At 38.7% G+C, this 27,299-nt stretch overlaps 1 protein-coding gene across 1 annotated transcript in view; it reads left to right on the forward strand.

Moving 5' to 3' along the window:
* Positions 1-4,538: 4,538 nt before the first annotated feature.
* The window catches only part of LOC106087260 (dynein assembly factor with WDR repeat domains 1), a 99,082-nt gene continuing 76,321 nt past the window's right edge, over positions 4,539-27,299 (forward strand). The window contains exon 1 of the mRNA XM_059363108.1: positions 4,539-4,918. The gene's annotated coding sequence lies outside the window, so the exon portion shown is untranslated. The remainder of the gene's footprint in view (positions 4,919-27,299) is intronic.

Consider the following 27,299-nt stretch of genomic DNA (forward strand, 5'->3'; position numbering starts at 1 on the left):
ATATGTTTATTGCCATAATGGAAAAATGAATTTGACAATTGGAAATTCGAGAAATGGTAAACTTGTTGAACAAACGGCGTATGGGAGGTGAGTGTTTCTTTGACAATAGGGAAATGAACACTTTGATTAAAGAATTTTATGGGATATGGAAACCTGGTGCCATAAAATGGCAAGTGAATTAAGGAATGCTGTTGAACTTTTGTGAATTGTTTAGGTCATTTTCTTTTTGCTCTAAACTTTTAAATGCGAAAATATAGCTGGAAATGTTTTATGACGCTGTGAAGAGAAGTCATTGTCCTCCATTATAATATTTCAGGCCATATAGACAATGTGTTAAAAGATCATGGTAGATTCATGGAAGCTAGAGACGGCACATTATTACACAAAAATTTATTTGCACTAGAATATTTGAATCCTAGAATATAAAATTTAAACATATCTAAGAAAAAACACGGTTAATCTTACATATGGGAGGTCCGATTTGGACCAACTTCTGCGCGGACATTAAGTGGTCTAATAAGAACAAGACATTGTTTTATAGAACAAAATATTGGTTTTTTTTGGTAGCCTTACCCAAATATAGACCGATCTGAACCATATACGACACGGATGTCAAAAACTGTAACATAAGTCACTGTGTCAAATTTCATCGAAATCGGGTTATAAATGTGTCTTTTATGGGGATATGACTTTAAATCGAGAGATCGGTCTGTATGGCAACTATATCCAAATCTGAACCGTTCTGAGCCAAATTGAAGAGGGATGTTGAAGGGCCTAACCCAACTCACTGTCCCAAATTTTGGCGAAATCGGACAATCAATTCGTCTTTTATGAGCCCAAGACCTTAAATCGAGAGATCGGTCTATATGGTAGCTATATCCAAATCTTGAGCGATCTGAGCCAAAACAAAACTCACTGTCCGAAATTTTGGCGAAATCGGACAATAAATGCTCCTTATATAGAGAGATCGGTCTATATGGCAGCTATATCTAAATTTGTACCGATCTGGGCCAAATTGCTGAAAAATGTCAAGTGGTCTCACACAACCCACTGTCCCAAATTTCAGCAAAATCAGATAATAAATGTGGCTTCTATGCAGATTGCCCCTTTCGTTGACATCTGAACTTCCCCATATATGGTGATGTTCATTAGCATCACTTTCCACAATGAGGCTCTTCTTCCCTACAGAAGTGGCTTCAAACAGCAACTTAAGGCAACATAACACTAACATCGCTTCATGAACATTATAAAATGTCAACAATGGGAAAGGAAACGAATGAGCAAGGAAGGGCTCGACCTAAGTCTATGGAAGGGAAGTGCGGTCTACCAGCCACAAAAATAAAAATTTCTGCCAAATCAGCTACAAGTTAAAGCCGTAGAATACTAATCGGGAGATCGGTTTATATGAAAGCCATTGGCGCAAGTAGCAGGTCCCGGAGGGACAAGGCACCCAGAATCTGTAGCCCCGCCCACCTCCTCTATGAATTTTCGTCACCATGCAAGGGAAGCTATAAAATTTTCTGACTTAATAATGGATATGCAAATTATTATCTTCAAAAACGGTTTTATTGCTTTTAAAAGTATCCTGCAGCATAATTTATAAACTTTTGCAGGCGCTCAAACCAATTGTCGAAGCACTTTCTCCACTTCGGTGGAAACACCTCCAAAACATGGCTATTGAACGCTTTAACAGCATTTTCTGGCGACCAAAATCATTGACAGTGAATAAAAAGAATTCATTGGGTCCCAAGTCGGGGCTGTACGGCGAATGACCCATCATTTCGACGTTTTGCTTGGTCAAAAAGATTCTGGTTTAGGCCGATGTGTGAGAGCTCGCATGCCATGGTGAGCAATGATTTGTCTATCTTTCTGTGTTTTTCCCATTGCTTCCAAAGATTCAGGCTATCAAATTGTGTTGCGTGCTATGTTGCTCAAGCGCAACAATTTTTGGCGACCATTTACTTCAAAGTGCTTCTACCACGTACAGCTTTTATTGGGCTTCGAAGACCCACACGGTCGATTGTTGTTTTGGGCCCATACGCATAGATCCATGATTCGCCGTCAAATTGTGTTGAATCTAACGAGAACATACCTTTTTAATGACAAAGTGTTTATCCAATATCGAATGTATGCTGGTGAAAGAAATGCACAAGGGTGCCTCTATCCCATGCCACGTGACGATCTTGCATTAAAAGTTCACGCACGGCATCAATGGTCTCTGGTACAACGACCGTTTTTGGACGACCTTTAGGGAATTCGAGTGAGAGCAGAAACAACGGAAGACATGTTGAGGCTTTTGATGAAAACCCATTTTCCACAGAATACGACGGGACTCACGGAAACACCGGAATCTTGCAATAATGGCGTTGGTCGAAGGTTTGTAATTGCGGAATTTATGGCGAAAGAATCCTTGAGAAGCTTCAAACCATTTAAGTCACCCGGACCTGATGATATAATTCCAGCGTTACTACAGAAAGACGCAGATTATTTGGCGCCTCATCTGGCAACTGTTACCACAGCGTACCTAGGACTTGCATATACTCCGAAAGCCTAGCAGGAGGCAAGGGTGGTATTTGTACCCAAGCCCGGCAACGCAAGTTATACGACACCAAAGTCCTACAGACCTATAAGCCTTACGTCCTTTCTACCCAAAACCATGAAACGTATTGTGGACACCATGGCAAAGAGTAGGACATCCAGCGAACTGCTCAAATACAAACAGCATGCCTATGTCAAGGGAAGGTCGGTGGAGACTGCCTTGTGCGGGGTTGTGCATAAAATAGAAGAATCCTTCGATGCCAAAACGTACACTCTGGCGGTATGCATTGACATCGGTCCGCGTCAATGTGCGGTCCGACTTACTGATCTAATCCTTAGACTAGTACCGGGAGATCCGGTCCTAAGAGACTGGATAAACCATATGCTAACGAACAGGTGGATAAATTGTGATTCCCATGGCATAAATATAAGGGAGAAAGTGGCACAAGGCACGCCACAAGGGGGCATTTTATCGCCATTCCTATGGGTGACCACCATTAATGACCTATTACGGATGCTGACTGAGGAGGGATTTGAAACCATCTGCTACGCAGACGATGTTATAATACTACTAAGAGGTATATCACTCTCTCTACTATTACCCTAAAATCAAAATTTATTAATTTTACCGCCGCTTAATTGGAACTCATAATCTCATGTTTGACAGTTTTGCACGCATCCTCTACCCATATCATTTTAGTTATGATGAAATTTCTCATCCCCTTCTCCCCCCAGAGAAGGGGATGGCACGACTCCAAGACTGTTCGTGACCTTACTGTCCTGGTTAATGCCCTGATGGCTTACTGTCCGTAAAGATGTTCACACTCGACGTCCTCGAGTTAACAGATCTCAGTCTTAATGTAGATCCCCAGGCCCACTTTGTCCTCTTACCGTGCCTCGCACTCAATGTGTTAAAAACGTAATGACCAAATTAGTATACCCCCATCCTATAGTGGAGAATACAACAATAACAACATGCGGAGTTTTTAGTGCTTATAAAAATTCGCCTCCAAATTTTTATGTCACACAATGTTCTCTCTCTCTCTCTCTTAATAAACTCCTTACAAAATGTGCTCTTTACCCTTTGAATAAACATTCAGTCATAACATCAATCACACTTTAATTCTACCTTCTTGTACGATTTTACGATTCATTGTCTTAATATATATGTGTCTATAAAAGTAAGCTTTTGATGTTGCAGCATTTGACATTTTGTCAAAATGATTGTTCATTTCAATATTTTGTGGTCCGTGGTGCGTATGACTGTTAAAGATTTCAAATGTTATGTATCCGCAACAGTGGCCCCGAAAGCATTTTTGTTTATTGTCGCCTTCATCAATACACTTACTTGCAATTACCCCCGCATTCAACCATCAAAGTTTAATTTGATTGATTGTTTATAGCTGTCATATGCTTTGTTTATGATATGCTGTCAATTGTTTAAGACTACCACAAAACCTTTGTCATTGGATAATTTCACATCAAAAGACATTGTAGGAAATATGGTTGGGCAAAGTGTAAAGCTGGAAGAAGAATTAAAAATGAATATAGACCCCATCTTGAGGTAATGGGTATAGAAATTAAAGTGTATCCTACATTTCATTTACTCCAAGGCAAAATTACTTTACATTTAGCCAGAATATGCAACAAAGCCAGCCATTTATGACCACTTACAGCAAGGCACAAAAACATTCCCCACAGCCACAAACCACTGACTTGTTCAACATTGAAAACATTTAACCGTAAAGGTCTATAGGCCAGCCTTGAGGAGCACTCGTCCCACTGCTATGGGACGAAATAAACGCATCACACTTATTTTTGGACTTTATGAAAAAAAGACTTCCACAAAAAGATTTATTTGCCATTTTAAACTTTACACTTTGCAAATTCCTTCCCATGTTCCAATTGTATGTCATACAAAGTTTTGTTTCTCTTATTGATACCACAGACCGAATGACTCCAATCATCAGTTTCGTTTGATAGTCTGCAAACATGTTCAATGAAAACAGCTCCATTAGAATGCAAAAATGAAACAGAAACAAAAAATAGTCAACACCAAATCATCGATTTACTTTAAATCTGTGATGGCAATTTTAATCAATTCAAAGGACCATTATAGGAATCCACGCTGTTTTTTGTGCGAAACCAATACCAATACCAACACAAATACAAACATATAACCAAATGTTTTTAAGCTCTACAGAAAACAAAAACTACCACGACTACAACTGTACTAAATTACACTGATGGAAAGTATGTATGTATGTATATATGCACATGCACTCCATATGAGTTTTCTCCTAACAACACCAACAAGGATGCGGACGCATTTGTAATGGACAAAAAAGGGATGCTTTAAAAGAGTGTGTGGAAAAAATGGGTATGCAGAAGAAATTACTATGTTTTGAAATTTTTTTCCTCGTCTATTTTTAGATTTCTAACTAAGAAATGGAAAATATGCCAATAGTAGTGCACCCATATGCATTTACACACACACCTACACACACTTATATCAAAGCTAAATGATATACACATATATATTGTAGCACTTGTACATAAGCTAGTGGCATAGAGTAAAATATTTGTATGCGCAATTTCCTTTTACCAGAAAAACGGAAATCAGACGAAAATATGTTTTCACAAAGCAAAAATATGCTGAAATGGAATGGAACAAGAAATGTTTATTTGGAAATAGTAAAAGTTGAAATTCTCATTAAACAGAGCAGAAGATTTATATGTTGCTTTATTAATAAGAATCTATCAAGTCATTATTAGAAGTTTTACCTAACATTTTAGAATTCGTGGAAATGTGTTTGATAGACCTGTAGCCTTTGTTGCCTGCGAGTCATTACAATTCGTCATTGGCAAAACCGAAATGAGTTATTTTAGGCTCTTCGACATCCGTCTTCAGGCTGACTCAGATCGGTTCATATTTGGATATAGATGCCATATAGACCGATCTCTCGATTAATGGTTTTGGGCCCATAAAAGGCGCATTTATTGTCCGATTTCGTCAAAATTTGGGACAGTGAGTTGTGTTAGGCTCTTCGACATCTGTCCTCAAGCAGGCTCAGATCGGTTCAGATTTGGATATAGCTGCCATAGAGACCGATCGCATTTATTGTCCGATTTCGCCGAAATTTGGGACAGGGAGTTAAGATATGCCCTTCGACATCCCTCTTCAAGCTGGCTCAGATCGGTTCAGATTTGGATATAGCAACCATATAGACCGATCTCTCCATTTAAGGTTTTGGGCCCAAAAAAGGCGCATGTAATGTCCGATTAGGCCCTTCGACATCCTTCTAGCTACGATATAGACCGATCTCTCGATTTAAGGTTTTGGCCCCACAAAAGGCGCATTTATTGTCCGATTTCGCCGAAATTTGGGACATTGAGTTGTGTTAGGCCCTTCGACAACCCTCTTCAATTTGGCCCAGATCGGTTCAGAGTTGGTTATAGATGCCATATAGATCGATCTCTCGATTTAAGGTTTTGGGCCCAAAAAAGGCGCATGTAATGTCCGATTAGGCCCTTCGACATCCTTCTTCAATTTGGCCCAGATCGGTCCAGATTTGGATATAGCTACCATATAGACCGATCTCTCGATTTAAGGTTTTGGGCCCATAAAAGGCGCATTTATTACCTGATTTCGAAGAAATTTGTCACAGTGAGTTGTGTCAGGCCCTTCGACAACCCTCTTCAATTTGGCCCAGATCGGTGTAGATTTGGACATAGCTACCATATAGTCCGATCTCTCGATTTAGGGTTTTGGGCCCATAAAAGGCGCATTTATTGTCCGATTTCGCAGAATGTTGGGACATCCCTCTTCAAGCTGGCTCAGATCGTTTCAGATTTAGATATAGATGCCATATAGACCGATCTCTCGGTTTAAGGTTTTGGGCCCATAAAAGGCGCATTTAGTGTCCGATTTCGTCGAAATTTGGGACAGTGAGTTGTGTTAGGCCCTTCGACAACACAACCCTCTTCAAAATGGCTTAGATCGGTCTAGATTTGGATATAGCTCTTCAATTTGGCCTAGATCGGTCCAGATTTGGATATAGCTGCCATATAGACCTCTCGATCTCTCGATTTAAGATTTGTGCTTATAAAAGGCGCATTTATTGTCCGATGTCACCGAAATTTGGGACAGTGATTTGTGTCAGGCCCTTTGATACCTTTGTTCAATTTGGCCCAGATCGGTTCAAATTTGGGAATACTTGTTATATAGATGAGATCTCTCGATTTAAAGTCTTGGCCTCATAAAAGGCTCATTTATAATCCGATTTCGCTGAAATTTGACACAGTGACCTATGTTAGGCTTTTCGACATCCGTGTTGTATATGTTTCCGATTGAGCTATATTTGTGTATGGCTACCAAAAAGACCAATATTTTGTTCTACGAAAATGAACAATGACTTGTACTTATTAGACCACTCAATATCTGTGTCGAATTCGGTTTAAATCGAACCATATTTCGATATAGCTGCTATGGGGGCATAAATTATGAATTTTTCACCGGATTATGACGAAAGGTGGTTTACATATATACCCGAGTTGGTGGGTATCCAAAGTTCGACCCGGCTTGTTTTACTTGTTTTTTTTTTTTTTTGATAATATTTTGTATCAATTCAAATGACAAAATATTTTGTAAATAATTTGCATTTCAAAATACATTCACTTTTTTTATATGACCACCTTATACCTTTACTATTGCTCTGAGTCGGGCAGAGAACAAGCTGCAGGCTACACGAATGTGATCTGCTAGTAGTTTGGCCCATTGCCAAGCAATGGCTTTCTCTGGGTTATCCATGCTGGCATATTTTTATACCTAACACCATAGGATGGGGGGTATCCTAATTTCGTCATTTCGTTCGTATCACATGGAAATAGTGATTTAAGACCCAACAAAGTACATATCTTCAAACTGAAATAAAAACGGTTGACAAATGACAACATTATTTCAAATTATCCAAAAACATCGTTGGGGATTGCAAATGGGCCATATCGGTTCAGATTCATATATAGCTCCCATATAACACTCTCTCGATTTGACTTCTTGCTCCCCCGGAAGCCGCAATTTTCGTCCGATTTGGCTGAATGTGATGTTCTATTATGACTTAAAACAAATGTTACATGTACGGTCAAAATCAGTATATAACCTGATATAGCTCCCATATAAACCGATCCCCCAATTTGACTTCTTGAGCTCTTACAAACCGTAATTTTTGTCCGATTTGGCTGAAATTTTGCATGTAGTGTTCTGTTACGGCTTTCAACAACTGTGCCAGTCTATAACCTGATATAGCTTCCATGTAAACCGCTCTTTCGCTCATCCTTGTTCAGTTTGACAGAAGTTTGGTATGTAGAATAAAATTATGGCAGCAAAATTTATTTTGTATAAATTTTTAGCGGAATCCAGAATGGTGGGTTCCCAAGATTCAGCCCGCTCGTGATTAAAAAATTTAAAAACCCCTCAAGTTCTCAAATTTCAAAGGCTAGATCCCCCATTTGGACAATTTTTTTTTACTCCATATGTCCCCTAAGCCCATGCAAAAAATTTTTTGCACCTAACAATATTTGTTGCCTCCACAGCAAATTTACTAAAAAATGCCGATGTGGAAACTTGAAACTTATATCTATCCGTTCTCAAATTTCATATTTTTTTCGATTTTCTCCCACAGTGCGCCAGTGCGTATATTGCAGAGTCCTTCTCCGAGTCTTCGAGAGATTGTGGACAAGAGGCGGGTTATGGACGATACACTCTGCCAGGATTTGCTGGCCATTTCTGAGTGGAGCGAATGAATCGAGTAGATTTTAATGCACTGAAGACTCAGTGCTGCTTGTTTTCACACAAACGATTCGCTGACCCATTGCGATCATCTTTGTCTATCAACGGTGTAGATGTTGAGCATTCAGAATCTCTTGATGTTCTGGGCATGAAAATACAAAGTGATGTCCGTTGGGTTAAACATGTATTTGAAGTGTCGAAAGAAGCATTCAAGTGTTTAGGCTTCCTTAATCGATGTAAGAATTACTTCACTCCGTCTGATCTTCTTAACATCTACCCCACTTTCATAAGGCCGAAAATGGAGTACAACTCACATGTATGGGCTGGAGCTTCAAAATCATCCCTGGAGCTACTGGACCGTGTACAGAGGAGAGCGATGGCGTTGATTGGGGACAGTTGGGGTATCCAACTCTATTGCCTCCCTTCATCATCGTCGCAATGTGGGTTGTTTGGCGCTTTTCTCTCGGTACTTTCATGGTGCGCGTTCGTCTGATATGCGTCTTCTTATTCCTGATGTAAGGATGTATGTCAGGGATACTAGACATTCCAGGAACTCACACCCGTTTGTTATTGATTGGCCAGCGGACCGCACAATGCATTATAGAGAGAATTTTTATTTCGCCGAACCGTTCGTATGTGGAATCGACTTCCGGCTAATATTTTTCCCACCCACTTTGACATCCAAGACATTTAAGACAAATGTCAATAAGCACTACATCCTTTTCCCCTCCTCCAATTCCTAATTTCATCTCCCCAACGCAATGCACTACATCCCCTGCGCGTTGGCTGAGAGAAAAAAAAAATATTTCGATGTGTTACAAACGGAATGGCTACATAAGTATACCACCATCCTATGGTGGTGGGTATAAAAATTCATTAATGTGCTATTCTTGAGCCTTTGGAGGCCTTAATTTCGCCAATGATGTGCCGTTATGGCTTCAAATTTTTATGAGCAGGAGATCGCGATTTATGCTTTTCAAGTTGTTCTAAAATTCAATTTCTAATTTTTATTTCAGATTATAAATCTGAATTACCCTTGTCTTAGCATTCGACATTAAAATTCCGGTTTTGATACAAGGGTTTGTGTCAATCCTTGCAAAATGTTCCCCAATGTCTCATATCTGGCATATGCTGGATATGAACAAAAGAATTCTTTTGCATACCGCCATTACCACGTGGATGCGGAAAATTGAAAAATAGAGCCTGTATTTGCCTAACTCAATAACTGGTAAATGGCGTGGTTTTTTCCCAACACCGGAGAAAATTGAAAAAAGGAAATATCTGAAAGCCCATGACAAAAAGAGTATTGCCTGTATTGAGTGCGTGGATTTAGATGCCATTAATTTTGTACGCTGTTTTCTGTTCGCTGTTACCTACCTTCGATGGCATTCCACAGTACGAACAAGAATCGCAATAAAGTCATAAATTCTGAAGGTTTTGAATAGTTTAGCATTAGAATTGAAGGGGTTTGCAATTTAAAGTTGGCATTTATCCCATTTCATTTTAATGGCCAAATATAAGAAGGAAGAGTTTTCTAAGCAATAGATGTCTAGGAATATTGTTCGTAAAAACAAATTAATAGAAAATTTCAAAAATTATGTAATTGATTTTAAGTGATTTCGTTGGAAAAGCCAAAAGCTTAAGTTATCTGACACCATTTCCCTTTTATGCCTACAGAATAATTCCAAAAATAAAATTTTTAATGTGACACAAAACTTCTAGCAGAATGATGATTTACTTGGAATTCTATTAATTCATCTATGAAGTCATTCATCATCCATTCGCTTTTGATTTAATGAATTCCATAGCGCTGGCAATCATTTCGAACTTTGTGAAAATCAACAAAAATCCCTACAAAGCCAAAGCTCTTAAATAAAAAAGAAGGAAATATTGAATGTTTAAACAAAAAACTGTATATCCTTAAATCAAAACTCTAAAAAACAGAAATTGTCTTCCTTGTACAAAAATTTTGCTTTATGTAGTTAAGCCATTTTGCATTTTAGCACATATTATGTACCCACAACTGATTGATGGCTTTTGGCTTTCCCCCATTCAGAAAAACTTGTAGCTATATAAAGTAAAATTGAGATTTTAATTGGTAAAATAGAACGTTAGACGAATAGTTTGTTGTTAGGCTTTTGAAGCGTCTATCTGGCTTTCTGAAAGATCTGCAGCCGTGACTGCGGCTGTGACTATGTCGATGATTCAATTGTGAGGTGAAAGGAACTGAACTGTGTTTAAAAGTCCTTTGTTGTTATTCTCGGTAATTGGCTTCTTCAAATTAAACGGATGACAAGCCTCTACAGGGACTTTATAAAGGGAGAGGTGACACAGTGGTATACATAGCATTCTAAATGAATGTCACAACAAGTCATAAATTTGGCTGAGGGAAATAAATATTTAAATACGCCCCACACCATGATTTTATTGCAATTTTGTCTTAAAGTTATATTTTACTGATCTATCTATACATTGATGACAATCTTCCAGGACTCTCTGGCCTATCGTCGAAATTGGGAGGACGAAGGAGTGCAGAGGCTATTTTATCCTTGTGGGTCATCTTGCGGAACGTATCTCTGAGAGATCCCCAGAAATAAGTCGACAAGACAGAGTGGTACCGACAGAGGACACTATGAGATTCTATACGTGGACATGCGTCAAGCAGTCACGAGAAGAACTACTGGGCAGTCCTCATCGGCTCCTGGCTCCTCCGGGTGATTCACTTACATCTGGGCTTGACAAATACACACTTGCTCCCCACTCTCTTCTTTTGCTATATATCTTCATCTCCTTATTTAGCCAATTGATCTGACCTGAGGACTTACACCTTTTATACCACCATAGGTGGGAGTATACTAAGCTAGTCATTCTGCTTGTAACTCCTCGAAATATTGATCAGAGGCCCTATAAAGTTTATACATTCTGGATCGTCTTGACATTCTAAAACAATTAAGCCATACTCGTCCGTCTTTCGAAATAACCATAAAGTTCGAATGAATAATGATATCCGCTTGAAATTTGCACCGATGCTTCTTATCAATGTAAGTCATTAGGGATTGTAAATTGGCCATATCGGTTCAGATTTGAATATAGCCCTCATATATACCGATCTCCAGTTTTGATTTTCTTTAGCCCCTAGAGGCCTAAATTTTCATTAGATTTGGCTGAAATTTGCCACTTATGTTCTGACTTCCAACATGCATGTTGAGTATGACCCGAATCGCTCTATAAGCTGATATAGCCCTCCATAAAAACCGATCTCCGGATTAGATTTCTTTTTTCGCCTGATTTGGCTCAAATTTGGCACAAAGACTTTTGTTCCGACTTCTAACCTCCACGTCAAGTATGGTACGAATCGGAGTATATACTGACATAGCCCTCATATGAACCGATCTACGGAGTTGACTTTTTGAGCCCCATGAGGCCTCAATTTTCATTCGATTTGGCCCTCTGAAGGCTCAACAAGTCAAGATCCCAGATTGGTTTATATGGCAGCTATATCAGGTTATGGATCAATTTGAGCCATATGTAGCACAGTTATTAAAAGTCATAACAAAACATTTCATGCGAAATTTCAACCAAATCGGATAAGAATTACGCCCTCTATGGCAGCCATATCAGGTTATGGACCGATTAAGACCATACCAAGCACAGTTTCAGGAAGTCATACAAAAACACGTCGTGCGAAATTTCAGCCAAATCGGATAGAAATTACGGCCTCTAAACGCTCAAGAAGTCAAGACCCCTGATAGGTTTATTTGACAGTTATATCCGGTTATGGACCGATTTCAACCACACTCAGCACAGTTGTTGGAAGTCATAATAAAACACCTAATGCAAAATTTCAGCGAAATCAGATAAGAATTGTGCCCTCTAGTGACTCTAGAAGTCAAGATCCAAAATCAAAATTTATATGGCAGCTATATCAAAACATGAACCTTTTGGGCCACTTACAATCCCAACCGACCTACACTAATAAGAAGTATTTGTGCAAAATTTCAAGCGGCCTGCTTTGCTCCTGCGAAAGTTAGCGTGCTTTCGACAGACGGACAGACGGACGGACAGACGGACGGACAGACGGACAGACGGACAGACGGACGGACAGACGGACGGACAGACGGACGGACAGACGGACGGACACACGGACGGACAGACGGACGGACACACGGACGGACAGACGGACGGACAGACGGACGGACAGACGGACAGACGGACGGACAGACGGACGGACAGACGGACGGACAGACGGACGGACAGACGGACGGACACACGGACGGACAGACGGACGGACAGACGGACGGACAGACGGACCGACGTACGGACAGGCGGACGGACAGACATGGCTAGATCGACTTAAAATGTCATGGCGATCAAGAATATCTATACTTTATGGGGTCTAAGACGAATATTTCGAGGAGTTACAAACAGGATGACGAAATTAGTATACCCCCATCCTATGGTGGAAACTATAAAAATTAGATTCACAATTAATACAAATTCTCACAAACACACCACTGTGCACTCGCCCAACATGATTTTCCAACATTCAAAGTTTCTAGCTAATAGACTTGAGATTGGCAGGGCGTTGTCGCAGAGCTTGGCAGGGCGTCAACATTGTTAGAGAATTCTTCAATTTGCTATTGAACAGCAAGGATTCACGGTTGAATTGTTCGAATGAGTGTAAACATGAATTAATGCCAAATTATGCTTGACAAGAATGTTGATAAATATTTTCATAAATCTTAAATCAACAATAACGCTCTTCACTCCTTATTCCCTCACAGCAGATACAATCTTCATCGCAAGCCTTACTGTTGAGGCATGTGAAAGTGCACTTTTATAGAATTGAGTGTGAGTTGAACGTAAGTCGAGAGGTAATCAAACAGAACTAAATCAAGGATAAAGCAAACAAGGAATACAAGTAACACTTGCATTGCAATGCAAGAGGGAGGAAACATCCTTGGTGGAAATTCAAAAGCATTCAGCTATATGGGAATATTTGTACTATTTTCTTCTGGAGGTCAGTGAGCGGTTCTGTTATGCTTGGCGGACATTGTTCCTATTAGGCACGAGTTCATTAGAAGCATTTGCAAGGAATGGATCACAAAACAGAATCTCCCAATTTGACACTCTGAGCCACTGGAGGGCGCAATTTTTATTAGATTTGCCTGAAATTTTGGAGGTGGTATTTCACTATGACTTCTAGTAGCCAATCTTGACACATATCAGTCAATATCTTGATGTTGCTCATATATATATTGAAAATCATTCAAAGAACATGACATGTTGGAAGGCATAAGGATTCGGCCAGGACGAACTAAGCACGCTTTTACTTGTTTTTTATACCCACCACCGTAGGATAGGGGGTATATTCATTTAGTCATTCCGTTTGCAACATATCAAAATATCAATTTCCGACCCTATAAAGTGTATTTATATTTCGGATCGTCGTAAAATTCTAAGACGATTTAACGATGTCCTTGTGTCTGTCCGTACTTCTGTTGTAATCACTCTACAGCCTTCAAAAATTGAGATTTTGAGCTGAAATTTGGTACAGATACGTCTTTTTGATGCACGCTCGTTCTTGAACGGGCTAAATCGCACCATATTTGGATATAGCTGCTATATAGACCGATTTTCCGATAAGGGGTCTAATGCCCATATATTTGAAATAGAGAGTATCTGATCCAAATATGGTCCATATCGGACTAAATTTATATATATCTGCCATATATACCGATCTCCCGATTAAGGGTCTGAAGCCCATAAAAGCTTTATTTTTTAATCGATTTGAAATTTGAAATTTGAAACAGTAAGTAGCTTTACGCCTCCTAACATAGGATCGAAATATGGTTCAGATCGGACTTTATTTAGATAAAGCTGTCATAAAGGCCGATCTGACGATAAAGGGTCTTAAGCTCATAAAAGCTTTAATTGTTACCCGATTTCACTGAAATTTTAAACATTGATTAGTTTTACTCCTCCTAATATAGGACCCAAATATGGTCCAGATCGGGCTATGTTTAGGTATAACTGCCATATAGACCAATCTCCCGATTAAGGGTCTTTATTTTTTAACCGATTTCGCTGAAATTTAAAACAGTAAGCAGTTTTATGCCTCCTCACTTAGGACCCAAATGTGGTTCATATCGGACAATACTTAGATATAGCTGTCATACAGGCCGATCTGCCGATAAAGGGTCTTAAGCCCATAAAAGCTTTATTTGTTACCCGATTTCGCTGAAATTTGACACAGAGAGTTATCTTAAGCCTCCTGATGTTTGACCTAAATATGGATCAAATCGGACCATATTAAGGTATAGCTGCCATATAGACCGATCTCCAGATAAAGGGTCTAAAGCCCATAAAAACTTTTATTTTTTAACCGATTTCGCTGACATTTGAAATATTGAGTAGTTTTGCGCCTCCTAACATAGGACCCAAATGTGGTTCAGATCGGACTATATTTAGATATAGCTTCAATATAGACCGATCTGACGATAACGGGTCTGAAGCCCATAAAAGCTCTATTTATTACCCGATTTCGCTGAAATTTGAAACAGTGGGTAGTCTTAGTTCTCCCGACATCCGTTCCAAATATGGTTTGGATCGGACTATATTTGGATATAGCTGCCATACAGAGCGATATCCCGATAAAGGGTCTTCATTTTTTATTTTTAAGCTTTATTTTTTAACCGATTTCGCTGAAATTTGAAATGTTGAGTAGTTTTATGCCTCCTAACTTAGGACCCAAATGTGGGTCAGATCGGACTATATTTAGATATAGCTGTCACATAGGACGATCTGCCGATAAAGGGTCTTAAGCTCATTAAAGCTTTATTTATTACCTGATTTTGTTAAAATTTTAAATACAAAAGTCAACAGTGTCTTATATTTAATAGCCCACTCAATATCCGTGTCGAATTTGGGTGCACAAGTTATGGAATTTTCACGGGATTGTGACGGAAGAGGGTTTTCATATAAATCCAAGGTGGTGGGTATCCAAAGTTCGGCCCGGCCGAACTTAATTCCTTTTTACTTGTTTTTTTCTCAAAAGTGAAGTCGAGCTTAAGGACCATCAGATTTATGTTTAGCTGACAGATTAAATTGTTGAAGAGTTACGGAAAAGAAATTGCCTGATTAAGAGATTCATGAACATAGACATAGCTGCCATTTGTTTAAGTTTCGTTGCAGAAGGTGGCAAAAGTTGCTTGTTCACTACCATCGCTATACTCATATCCACATGAGTGCTGAGGTTTTCGGCTTTGTAGCTCATGTTTGTGATAATTATTCAACATACTATGAAATTTGGCATATGCAATGCTGAAAGATTATAAAATATTTGAGAAAGCTACGCTTAATTTACCCTTTCCTTACTTGTTTAACATCAACAAATAATGTCATCTCTTTACATTTGAGTTGGGCTTGACGTGAAATATATTTCTATTTTCAACACATTTCTTTCTTTCGACAATTTTCTGACCTTATTAATAAAATATCCTTTGTAGCTATAATACAATATGGAAAACACAATAACTTTGACCAAGTGGCAAACTCTTAACAAAGGCCACAGCCATAAATAGAGGCAGAACAAAAAAAAAAGAAGAATCCAACAGGCTTTATTACAATCATGCCAAATATAGTCACTATCGTCATCGCCCCTATGATAAGAATAAATCTGTTAAATTTAAATTTAAATCTATTTTAGGGACTTGGAATGGATATTTTTTTTCCAACTTGCCACTATCTCTCTACATCATGTTTCATGAGCTAGCACTCAAGTCAGACGAAACTTTTCAACTGACAGGACATTTCCAAAAGCAGCAACAGTAACACAAACTGAAAAAATATCCCTGCAATAATTTTTCAAGTACGAAGGCAAAAATCCTTTAAAGCCATTTCATACATAACGAATTGATGACACTTTATCGTTCGTTCGTTCGCTCGTTCGTTCATTCCTTGCCCTCTCTTCGCCATACAAAACAGAGTGATGTTGAAATTGGTGTCACTTGCTTGGTTAGTTTGTTGGCTGACTGTGTGTGGAGCTATGAATGGAAGGATGAAACGATTCAATTTGGGTTGTTGATGGTCGTTACGTTATCACTTCTCAAGAATGTTTCTAAAAATTGTTGCCATTCTGTAATTGTTTCCAATTTATATTTTCTGAGTGAAGGAATTTTTGTTGTGTCTGTCTCTCTGTTTCTCCAACCATTGCAAATCGTTGAAGTGTGTTTTATGTGTATGTGTGATTCTGGCTGTGTTGTCTTCTGCAATTGTGTGGGTGCGATTGTTTGTTTTATTTCAAGGATAATAATCTTTAGTTTGTGTTGATTTTTACACCATAATTTCCCTTTTGGCCAATTCAAAAACATAATTTGGCTCAATATCGTTGTGGGCATTTCGTTTGCTGTTGAATTACACACAATTACATTGAAATGAACAAAGTATAGCACTCTCAATTCGATTGGGTTTATTGGCAATAATTGTTCCGTAAAGGTTCTCAGAATAAAGAGAACGAGATTTGAATGAAATGTTTTGGATTATGGGGGTTTACCAAATGCTAATTCTATAGCATGGCAGTAGGAGCATAGAAAGATTTGTTTGCCTTTTTAATTAAAACGGGAAAACTGTCATAAGCAGTCCTGTCATAAGCAGTCCTGCCATAAGCAGTCCATTTTATTTAAACTTAAAATAACACGCGTTACGAATTGAGATGCTATGACCATTAAGAAGTGTTATTTATATGAAATACTAGCTGGAGCGGGCACGCTCCGTTGCGCCTTCTTTTGCTTTATATGGAACAAACTTTTCCTTGGAATACTTATTTTCGACAATTAAAGAGCTTTTAGTGAAATACCATGCTACCATTATCGTATACCGCTTGACAAACAGTTTAACAATAAGAGTGCCTTTATCTGAATCCAAACTTTATTGGTCTATGAATTTAAGTTTTGACGTAAGGTGTACTCCATTCTTAAAATACTTTATTTCAGCCCGATATTCTCATGATGTCTGATTTAGGGGTGTTTCGGGGGTGGACCGTTAGGTGGTCCCCTAGACACTTGGCCCTGAAAAAATATCAGCATTGTGTTCTTCTCTCAAATATCATTTTTTTAACCCCATATTGCAAATGGTTTGAGGGATGTTTACAGGATGAGGCGTCCCCCAAACACATGGCCCCAAAATAGGTTATCAAATTCGTTTTCAAATCTAAAAAACCTTTCATTTGGCATGGTCGAAAAATTTTTACCCTTTGGGAAAGGGGTGATGCTCTCAATACATGGTCCTACATTTGGATATCAAATTCGTATTCTTCTCCCAAATGCCTTTATTTGAGCCCCATATTACGAAGGTCAGTAAGAAATTGCTGTTTGTGGGGTATTTTGGGAAAGCGGTAGACCCCCAGAAAATTGGTCCCGAAAGTGGGTATCAATTCTTGCTCTACCCCCTAATTCCTTTCATTTAAGCCCCACATTGACATGGTCGGTAAATATACCCGATTTAGGGGTGTTTTGGGGAGTGGGGTGGTCTCCCCAAACACTAAGCCCTGAAAATATATCAGCAACGTGCTCTATTCTCATATATTTGAACCTCGTATTGTCATTGGGCTCAAAATTGGATATCAAATTCGTTTTTTAATCTCAAATACCATTCACTTAAACCCCTTATTGAAAAAGCCAGCAAATAAGTCCAGTTTGGGTTATGTGCCCTAAAAACTATAAATATCGAGCTCCACTGTCTTGAAGACCCAAATTGTCTTGGTGAGCAAACATGTCCGACTTGGGGTTTGTTATGGTGGTGGGACCTCCTCTATACAGTTGGTCCTGAATGTTGATGTCAGGTTCATGGTCTACTCTCATATATCCTTCATTTGAGGTCCATTTTTCCATAGTCGGCAAACATGACCAGTTTGGGGGGTGTTTTGGGGGATGGGACGACCACTCAGTGACTTGGCTTTGAAAATATATATCAGTTTCGTGTTTTACTCTAAAATACCTCTTATTTGAGTCTCATATTCCAATGGGCAGCAAATACTTCCTATTTAGGTGGTGTTATGGCGGTGGGGTGGTCCCATTAACACTTTTCCCGAACATTGATATCAGATTCGTGCTTTACTTTCAAAGACCTTTCATTTAAGTCTCATATTGCTATGGTCGTAAATTTGTCTTCTTTGGGTTATGTTCTCGGGGATGGGCGGCCTAGAATATCAGATTCGTATTCTACACTCAAATACATTTTATTCTGCCCCATATTGCCATGGTCAGTAAATAAGTCCGGTTAGGGAGGTGTTTTGGGAAAGGGGTGGACCCCCAGAAACTTTGTATCAAATTTGGATATCAGATTCGTATTTTAGTCGCAAATACCTTTCATTTGAGTCCCATATTGCCATGGTCAGTAAATATGTCTGATTTAGTGGTGTTTTGGGGGTTGTGCTGGTCCCCCAAACACTTGGTCGGACAGTTGGATATCAGATACGTTTTCTAATCTTAAATACCTTTCATTTGAGTCCGATATTGTCGTGATTGGTGTATATATATATATATATTTGGTAGGTTTTGAGGAGGGGCGCCCCCCCTAGGTACCCCATCCGAAATTTGAATACCAAATTTCTGTAGGTTACTATATGAGAGCACATAAAATTTCGCTTAAATCGCACCACCCATCTCCGAGATCTGGAGTTTCTGAAAATTTGGGTAAGGGGGAGGGTCCGCTCCCCCTTCAGACATCAAAAAATTTAGTATCCTATTTCATCACGGGATCATTATGCCCCATCAGTGATAATTTCAAGAAAATCTGTTCAGTCGTTTCTGAGTCTATTAGGAACACACAAACAAACAAACACAAATTGATTTTTATAAATACCGTTGTAAATCGTGGTATAATGGATACTTGAAAAAGGAATTGGATATAAGCTATACTTCTATTCCAACATCATATATTTCAATTAATCTACAAATTAAGGTAATATGTTCATTACGCACCCTTGGCCTCTGCTTAATGTTAGCCACCCTAGAGAAATGATATACGCAAGGAACAAGGTTATCTATGTCACTTTGACCAACCAAGCAAATAAATGTTATCTTAGTAGAACTCATTGAGCAAATTAAAATAGAATTTCCTTAAAAATCGTTATTGTTTTTGTTCATTCATGCATTTCTTACAAATCCTTGCAACAGTTACAGAACATTGCCTAGGAAACCTTTTGGTGTAACCCATACCAATCTACTACCATCTCCAGAGTCATCGCCTCTACCGCATATGTGAAAAACCCCAAAATGGTCATATTAACTCATTCGTTCGTAAACGTTTTGCTCCATTTAAACCATTTGTGTGCACTGAGGTCCAAGCACACAAACACACACACATTTCTCTGGAGCGTTTTCCCAATTACGTAGAAAATGATGGTCGTGTCAACCTCCTTTCGAGAATTAACTCAAACCAAACACACGTATTCAGAAGCCCATCATGACACACGTAAGCGAAAGTTTTCAACATCTGGTTGCCATCAATAGTTTTTTCTCCTAACGTCAAAGGCTTTGCTCTACAGTTCATGTAAGGAGCAGAGAGATGATGGAGACACACGCATACAAATTGTAATAGAATATCTCTCTGACAGAAGACATGTGTTCTATATATAATAGGACTGTCGTGTAAAGATTTCGCTGAATTTTCCGGGCACTATAACACAAACGTGGTATTTCTAAAAGGGGATACGATACACATTTCCAATCTTGCGTCGTTGGTGGTTGCGCAGAGATATTGCAAATTTTGCCCATGAACATTCCACTAAGGAATAGGAGCAAATTTCTCATATATCAATGAGTGCTGTCCTATTCAAGATTAAGCTCAACGATAAGAGGCCTTCTTTTTATAGCCGAGTCCGAACGGCGTGTCGCAGTGCGACACCTCTTTGGAGAGAAAATGTGCCAGCATTAGGAAGGGAAAACCACCGCTGAACATTTTTTTTCTGATGGTCTCGCCAGGATTCGAACCCAGGCGTTCAGCGTCATAGGCGGACATACTAACCTCTGCGCTACGGTGGCAGAGATATTGGCATGCATAAATAGGGAGTTGACACCAGTATGTGTATAAGTCAATGCCCATTAGGGCTTGCACGTACTTTTGTATGTATCTAGAGACAAGGGATCTCCGCACCCTATTTTCCCCTATCTTGATCTGTTAACCTAGGACTACATATTTTCGTCCCCTTAACACTCACACAAAATTGGCGAAATTATTAAGAAACCAGTAAGAACTGGCTAAAGTTGATAAGGAAATGCTTCATCATCTTCCCCACATGCCTTACACATGCTATCACTTGCCGATTTTATATAAGTGAAATCGAAGTCCTGTGTGTCCCGTTATGATACCAATAGCTATACTAACCTCCTTCTGACTTCCTTTCAGTAATAGCCTCGTCTTCTCAATATCTGGATCCCACCATAGGATTTTCGACGTCCTTTCCTCCTATGGCTCATTTTCTACCCGACATTTGGAACAGTGAATTGTATTAGACTTCTCAACATCCGAACCGAATTTGGTTCAGATTGGAGGCCATGAGTTCGCAAATGGTGTATTATTCACCGGACTTTGACGAAATGTGGTTAATTTATAACAAATATCCGAGTTAGTGGGTATCCAAAGTTCGACCTGGCTGAACTTCATGCGTTTTTACTTATTACAATTCTCACCGTAATACATACTTTATCCCGTTTGGCATCCCTTAAGATAAGGACGAAAAATTTTTCCAATTGGCACGTAGCAAATGGTCAGTTGTAAAAGTAAATGGCTTGCAATAGTTTCATCTTTTAACTCACTTTTTTTCTTTTTCGCTTTATCCTTTTTCTTCTTAGGCTTGATAAGCCACATGTCGATGTCACATGACTTTTAACAACTCAGTTAAACTTTGTGCCATTGGAAAGTTTTTCCTTTGAAAAACCCACATCCTTGCATTACATGATATCAACCAAGGAACTTTATATTGGGGTAATTGTAGGGATAAAAAAGAAATGAAAAAATATTTTTCTTTGAGCGACTTCTTTGAATATTTTGTTATGTTAGTTATTCGCCTTGCGGACTGATTGTGGCGTGACTGATTGACTAAAGATCTATAAGTGTTGGAGTAAGGTATCATAAGATATCAACAGAATATTTTAAAGCTTTAAACTCATCAAAACTTTTTATTCCAACCACCATAGGGGGTATACTAAACATGTAATTCTGTTTGTAACACCTGGAATTATAAAATAACACCTGCGTTCCCATAAAATATATATATTCTTGATTGTCTTGACATTTCAAGTCGATAGCAATTCTTATCCAATTTGTAACACATCGAAATATTGATCTGCGACCCCATAAAAAAACATATATTCTTGATCGTCTTGACATTCTTAGTCGATTTAGCAAAAACCGTCTGTCTGTCCTAGCGGACGATAAATACCTCTAGCAGACGTCCCACCACCATAACAGCCCCCAAATAAGACGTACTTTCTCACCAAGGCAATTTTGGTCTTAAAGAGAGTGTAACTAAATATTCATAGTTTTTAAGGCCAATACCCCAAACCGGACATATTTGCCGACTTTTGCAATAAGGAGTTTAAATAAGATTAGAAGACGAATTTGATATCCAATTTTGAAGCCAATGGCAATATGGGGTTCAAATAAATCATATATAAATATATGAGAATAGAGCACGTTGCTGATATATTTTCCTTAATGTTTGGGGGATCACCCCAATTCCCAAAACACCGCTAAATCGGGCATATTTACCGACCATGTCAATGTGGAGCTTAAATGAAAGGTATTGGGGGGTAGAGCAAGAATTGATACCCATTTTCGGGACCAATTTTCTGGGGGTCTACCCCTTTCCCAAAATACTCCACAAACAGCAATTTTGTACTGTCCATCGAAATATGGGGCTCAAATAAAGGTATTTGGGAGTAGAATACGAATTTGATATCCAAATGTAGGATCATGTATTTAGGGCATCACCCCTTCCCCAAAACACCCCACAAAGGGTAAAAATTTGTCGACCATGCCAATATATGGCTCAAATGAAAGGAATTTGAGATTAGGAAACGAATTTGATAACCTATTTTGGGGTCTTGCGTTTGGGGGATGCCTCATGGTGTGAACTCCCCTAAACCAATGACAAGATGGGATATAAATAAATGGTATTTGAAAGAAGAGCGCGATGCTGATATTTTTTCAGGGCCAAGTGTCTGGGCTACCAACTCAACCCCGATAACACCCCTAAATCAGATATCATGAGAATATCGGGCTGAAATCAAATATTTTGAGAATGGAGTACACCTTACATCCAAACTTTGCTGAAATTTGGGACAATGAGTTGTGTTAAGCCACTCGATATCCATCTTCAATTTTGCCTAGATCGGTCCAGATTTGGATATAGCTGCCATATAGACCGATCTCTCGATTTAAGGTCTTGGGCCCATAAAAGGCGCATTTATTGTCTGATTTTGCCAAAATTTAGGACAGTGAGTTGTGTTAGGCCCTTCGACATCCTTTTTCTATTTGGTCCAAATTTAGATATAGCTCCCATATAGACCGATCTCTCGATTTAAGGTCTTGGGCCCATAAAAATCACATTTATTGTCCGATTTCGCTAAATTTGGAACAGTGAGTTGTGTTAGGCCCTTCGACATCCTTCTTCTATTTGGTCCAGATTTAGATATAGCTGCCATATAGACTGATCTCTCGATATAAGGTTTTGGGTCCATAAAAGGCGCATTTATTATCCGATGTCGCCGAAATTTTGAACAGTGAGTTGTGTTAAGCTCTTCGACAACTTTCTGCATTTTAGCCCAGATCGGTCCAGATATGGATATAGTTGCCATATAGACCGATCTCTCGATTTAAGGTTTTGGGCCTATAAAAGGCGCATTTATTGTCTGATTTCGCCGAAATTTTTGGACAGTAAGTTGTGTTAGGCTCTTCGGCAACTTTTTACAATTTGGCCCAGATCGGTTCGGATTTGGGTATAGCTGCTACATAGACCGATCTCTCGATTTAAAGTCTTGGCCTCATACAGGGCACATTCATAATTCGATTTCGCTGGAATTTGACACAGTGACTTATGTTAGGCTTTTCGACATCCATGTCGTATATGGTACAGATCGGTCTATATTTGTACATATCTACTAAAAATTTCAATATTCTGTTCAGCAAAATTGAACAATTACTTGTACTTATTAGACCACTAAATAGCCATGTCGAATTTGGTTCAAATCGGACCATATTTCGATAAAGCTGTTATGGGGGCATAAATTATGCATTTTTCACCGGATTCTTACGAAAGGTGCTTTATATATATATTCGAGGTGGTGGGTATCAAAAGTTCGGCCCGGCCGAACTTAACGCCTTTTTACTTGTTTGTATTAAGATGTATGCCCATAGTGGCATGAAGAGAATAAATATCCACCCTCTCTTCAACCTAACCTAACCATCTCTAAGAACCTATGTGCACCTCATCCTGTATATTAAGACTATACAAATTTTTAGTTTGAACATTTTCTACACTTAAACACACTATCGCACACATTTTGCATATAATTTGCATATTTGTTATTCGCTCTGTAAGAGCCTTCGCTCAAATAACAAAAAGTGCATGCTCATCTTATAGGAAGAGTTATAGCTCTTTCAGTTCTTAAATCTTAAGTGTTAGGCTAAGATTATTGTGTTTGAGTTATGCTCTTACTACGAGGACGAGTAAGGTTAGGCTTAATGTAGTTTTTGAAAAGTATGGAAAGTAAACCTACACAGAATTTAAAATGAACTCCCAAACACACTTTGACTTTTATGCATATAAAATTCATTCCTAATACCGCGATTGTTAATCAAAACCTAAAATGCCACTAGTAAGCCTTTCCTTCACAGTAAAAACTAAAAATCCCTCTACAAAATCCTACAGCAAAATGTCACATTTTGGTTACCAAAGCTTATACAAGAATATATTTACAAAACTTGTGCAGTTCATCACTGTTTAAGGCCTAATCCTCTTTTATTTGTCAACTAAAACCAAATTGTTGCTGGAGAACAAAATCTCCCTGTCAAAATCCTGTTAGAACTTGAAATTCTAGACGACCGAAGTAGTTGTTCGTTATGAACAAAAAGACAAAAAATCGCAATCATTGGCATTATTGTTTGGCCTATGTATTTATGCAATGCTTGGCGTATTCCAATTGGTAATGGCCTTTGCCTTTATGCCTTAAATTCTAATCTGTCTTTGTCTGCGGTTTATTTTGTTCTGCAACAACAGCCATAAACCGAAAAAACTCGTACTCTATGGGGGGAGGAAAGGAAGGATTTTGTTGAATTACTTGGAGGAATACTGATAGACTTTTAAATTGGGCGCTTACAAAATGGCAAGGCACTGTGGGGGAATTGGTGAAATCTATTCATAGCTTTTGTTTATATATAATTTATTTATATATAAACAAAAGCTATGAGTTTAGAACTACAAGAACCGGTAAAGAACCAAATATAAAATCACTGTTCCAAATTTAAAGACAATAGGAAATGCATTTAACAGACATTTAGGTTCATTTCCCGTTTATACTTGTGTGCCTAAATTTGGCGGCCGTAATTACAAAACTTATTATAGATTTAAAGTATGTTTATTTCACAGATTTCCTTTAAGGCTTTATTAAGTTTTCTGAATTATTAAGTTTGTCAACTACAAAAATCTTCCACTGTGCCAAATGTATTATTTGGTGTTTCAGTAAAATCTTGGTTTGCCCAAGTCGAAGTGTATGTTTATTTAAAATTCACGGTGATGGAGTGTGGCTTGTAGTGTGAGTAAAAATCTTAAAATGGAGGAATTTGTTACTCGCCTTCTCGGCAAAGTGTATGTCACAAGGATATTTGTAATTTGATGCTTCTTCCCCAATTTTTCTACTCATAGGCTCTTTAGTCTTGTATGGGGTAAGCCAATGTGCAAGAATATTTTATTTTTGCCAGTGGTTTTTTATACCCACCACCGAAGGATGGGGGTATATTCATTTTGTCATTCCGTTTGCAACACATCGAAATATCCATTTCCGACCCTATAAAGTATATATATTCTTGATCAGCGTAAAAATCTAAGACGATCTAGCCATGTCCGTCCGTCTGTCCGTCTGTCCGTCTGTCTGTTGAAATCACGCTACAGTCTTTAAAAATAGAGATATTGAGCTGAAATTTTGCACAGATTCTTTTTTTGTCCATAAGCACGTTAAGTTCGAAGATGGGCTATATCGGACTATATCTTGATATAGCCCCCATATAGACCGATCCGCCGATTTAGGGTCTTAGGCCCATAAAAGCCACATTTATTATCCGATTTTGTTGAAATTTGGGACAGTGAGTTGTGTTAGGCCCTTCGACATCCTTCGTTAATTTGGCTCAGATCGGTCCAGATTTGGATATAGCTGCCATGTAGACCGATCCTCCGATTTAGGGTCTAAGGCCCATAAAAGCCACATTTATTATCCGATTTCGCTGAAATTTGGGACAGTGAGTTGTGTAAGGCCCTTCGACATCCTTCGTCAATTTGGTCCAGATCGGTTCAGATTTGGATATAGCTGCCATATAGACCGATCCTCCGGTTTAGGGTCTTAGGCCCACAAAAGCCACATTTATTATCCGATTTTGATGAAATTCGGGGCAGTGAATTGTGTAAGGCCCATCGACATCCTTCGTTAATTTGGCTCAGATCGGTCCAGATTTGGATATAGCTGCCATATAGATCGATCTTCCGATTTATGGTGTAAGGCCCAAAATAGCCACATTCATTATCCGATTTTGCTGAAATTTGGGACAGTGAGTTGTGTTAGGACCTTTGACATATTTCTTCAATTTGGTCCAGATCGGTTCAAATTTGGATATAGCTGCCATATAGACCGATTTCTTGATTTATGGTTTTGGGCCCATAAAATGCTCATTTATTGCCCGATGTCCCCGAAATTTGGAACAGTGAGTTAAGTTAAGCCCCTTGACATACTTCTGTAATATCGCACAGATCGGTCCAGATTTGGATATAGCTGCCATATAGACCGATATCTAGGTTTTAGGTTTTGGGGCCATAAAAGACGCATTTATTGTCCGATGTCGCTGAAATTTGAGACAGTGAGTTTGGTTAGGCTCTTCGACGTCCTTCTTCAATTTTGCACTGATCGGTCCAGATTTGAATATAGCTGCCATATAGACCGATCTCTGGATTTAAGGTTTAGGGCCCATCAAAGAGGCATTTATTGTTCGATTTCGCGGAAATTTGGGACAGTGCTTAGTGTTAGGCTCTTCGACATGTTTATGCAACTTGGCCCAAATCGGTCCAGATTTAGATATAGCTGCCATGTAGACCGATATCTCGATTTAAAGTCTTGGCCCCATAAAAGGCGCATTTATAATCCGATTTTACTGAAATTTGACACAGTGACTTATGTTCGGCTTTTCGACATCCGTGTCGTATATAGTTCAGATCGGTATGAGGTATATGAGCATAAGGTATGAAATTTTCACCGAATTTTAATGAAAGGTGGTTTACATATATACCCGAGGTGGTGGGTATCCAAAGTTCGGCCCGGCCGAACTTAACGCCTTTTTACTTGTTTGCTTTATCTCTGTGGCCTTTTTTGAATTTGCGTTTCGCGCCTTGTTGACCTTTTACGATTTGGGGATGAACTTTATGAATCGTTGGAAGCTGAAATAAAAAAGTCTAAAATTTTTTTTGAACTTTTTGAAATAAAGAAAAAGATTTACGAATGAGTTAAATTTGTACTTTGCCTCTATGGGAAGAAAGATTATGGCCTACCAATTCTTAGTATTTAATGTAATCTTTTGTCTTTTTAGATAAGAGGAAACTTTCTTTTACTGATTAAAAGTAACACAAGTACAGAGACAATAAGTAAGAACAGTTGGGGAATTGGTAGAAGAAAACAAGTTAAAGCGTGTTAAGTTCGGCCGGCCCGAA

The sequence above is a fragment of the Stomoxys calcitrans genome, chromosome 2 (assembly GCF_963082655.1).
Source record: "Stomoxys calcitrans chromosome 2, idStoCalc2.1, whole genome shotgun sequence".
NCBI classification, from domain to species: domain Eukaryota; kingdom Metazoa; phylum Arthropoda; class Insecta; order Diptera; family Muscidae; genus Stomoxys; species Stomoxys calcitrans.